Below are 2783 nucleotides of genomic sequence, written 5' to 3' on the forward strand. Positions count from 1 at the left end.
TTCTCAGGTTCCTTATATGTTAAGTACCCATAGGAATACTTCATTACTAGTGATAAAGGTTCTTTTTTTATCTCAAAGTACAATTATATACTTTATGTATTGATTGAAAATAAACCTAAATAATGAAAAGTAAAAAATTATATAATATGGCCTTATGTTCAGTAATATATAATTATGGTCAGTAATATATAATTGGAGTATATGTTGCTGTTGTCATTGATGTGCAGCCCCATTTTTAGAGAGCTAATGTTTAATAACTTCAGTACTTCTGTGGAGTTTAATATTTAACAGGTGTGTCAACTCAATTTAGTTGTTGGGCAATATGCAGCCCAGTTCTCTCAAGTGGGCCAGACCAGTAAAACCATTGCATTATAACCGATTAATGATAACTCCAAATGTGTCCTTTTCTTTTAGTGTAAAGGGTATAAGTGCATAGTGAACTATAGTGACTATCAAATTTATTTACAAAACAGATGATAACAGAGTATCTTAATAATATAGTGCAATTTGAAATTGAAAATGTTTATATAATTCCCTTCACTGAAGGGGCTATGAACACACCCAGCACACGCCCCTTATCCCTCTGGAAAAAATCTAACTGGTCAAAATGTTTTGGGAAAACCAGACAGCCTGTGTCTGTTTATTTTCTTTTGGACAAGTACGTTTTTCCCTGAGGCTCTCATGCTGTCCTTATTAGCTGTGTGGTTGTTGTGTGTGTGTTTGTTTCTTGTAGAGGAACACCATTAACTGATGCTCCACAGGCGCATGCTAGATTGTCACCTTGAATTTGGTCCCCCCCCATGATCCACAGGACAGGAAATCTGCTGGGACCCATAGTGCAGCATTAATGTTGCTGCTTATCATTGATGGGGTTGTTGGCATTGGGAATACCACCAATCATGGATACATAATGTAATTTAGAACCCAGCTATGACCAACTAATTTTTCAATTTCACAATCCTTAGTGAAAACAAATATTGTATAAACATTATTTTCAAATGTGTATTTGTAAACTATTTCGAGGTGGTGACCACCTACACTCACCGGCCACTTTTAATTATTTACCCCCATTCTAGTAACGGGTTGGAACCCCCTTTTGCCTTCAGACTGCCTCAATTCTCGTGGCATAGATGGCAACAAGGTGCTGGAAAGCATTCCTCAGGAGTTTGGTCCATATTGACATGATGTCACACACAGTTTGTCGCAGATTGGTCCGGCTTCACATGCATGATGCGAATCTCCCGTCCACCACAATCCCAAAGATTCTCTTTGTCTTGAATCTGGTGACTGTGGAGGCCATTTTGAGTACCAACGGATGCGACCTCATTGTCATCGTTCTGAAACCATCTGTATGATTCCCGCTTTATGGACATGGCGCATTATCCTGCTGAAAGTACCATCAAAGTTTGGGTACTTTAATGGTTCATAAAGGGATGGACATGGTCAGCAACCATACTCAGTATCTGTGGCTTTGCAACCGATCTTCATTCGGACCAAGGGCCCAAGAGTGCCAAGAAATATTCCCACCCCATGACACCACCACCACCACCTACCGTTTTGATACAAGGCAGGATGGATCCATGCTTTCATGTTGGACCCCAGCTTACCCTATAGCCTACTGTCCCGCAGCAGAAATCGAGACTCTCAGACCGGCAACGTTTTTTCCAATCTTCTATTGTCAATTTCGATGCGCTTTGTCAATTGTAGTCCTCAGTTTCCCTGTTCTTTTAGCTGAAAGAGTGGCACCCGAGTGGTCCTTCTGCTGCTGTAGGCCCATCTGCCTCAGTTCGACTTTAATGTGCGTTCAGAGATTCTCTCTGCCACCTTGGTTGTAACGGGTGTTATTTGAGGCCCCTGTTGCCCTTCTATTAGCTCGAACCATCTGGCCATCGCCTCTGACCTCTGGCATCAACAAGGCATTTCCACCCACAGAACTGCCGCTCACTTTATGTTTTTTTTTTTCTTTTTCGTTTCTGGACCATTCTCTGTACCCTAGAGATGTTTGGTGCGTGAAAATCCCAGTAGATTAGCCGTTTTCTTGAATACTCAGACCAGCCCTTCTGGCACCAACAATCGGCCACGTTCAAAGTCCCTCAAATCACCGGTTTTCCCCATAACTGATGCCGTTTTTGAACGCATGAGATTCTCTTGAACCATGTTCTACATGCCTAAATCCACTGAGATTCCGCCATGGTGATGGTGCCTTAGCATTCGTGTAACGAGCAGATTTGACAGGTGATCCTAATAAAGTGGCCGTGAGTGTATATCTCCTATGAAATTCATCAAGTAATTCCATTTGAAAGATAGATAACAGATTGTCCTTAAAAAATCTTTGGATAGCTTACTTACTCTTTGATTATACTATAACTAACTCCGATAACTAATATACACTCTATAATTTACAAGACCCAAAAATTCCAGTAATTAGCCAAGACAAGCAAGCATCTAGGGCGTATTGACAACTTCCTTTAGGAGAACAGACCAAGGTTTTGAGGCAGTGTTGTTAATGTGCTGGTTGGGGTGTTATAAATTGGCAATAGTAGCCACAATAAAGCTAATGGCTCATGACTAGTATGTAAAACAAAAGTGTTGTACGGAAAAAACATAATTGCCAAGAAAAAAGAAAAAAATGCTACAATCATGTGCCTCCCTTGCAATGCACCGGCCAACTCTTTTGGCATAACACAACCATCCCCTCACATCTGCTGGGATTTGGAAAGTTTACATTTGATGGTGTTTAAAACAAAGCGGAATGTCCCCCCAAAAGGGCAGCAGGGGCAGCA

The sequence above is a fragment of the Etheostoma spectabile genome, chromosome 15 (assembly GCF_008692095.1).
Source record: "Etheostoma spectabile isolate EspeVRDwgs_2016 chromosome 15, UIUC_Espe_1.0, whole genome shotgun sequence".
Classification (NCBI taxonomy): domain Eukaryota; kingdom Metazoa; phylum Chordata; class Actinopteri; order Perciformes; family Percidae; genus Etheostoma; species Etheostoma spectabile.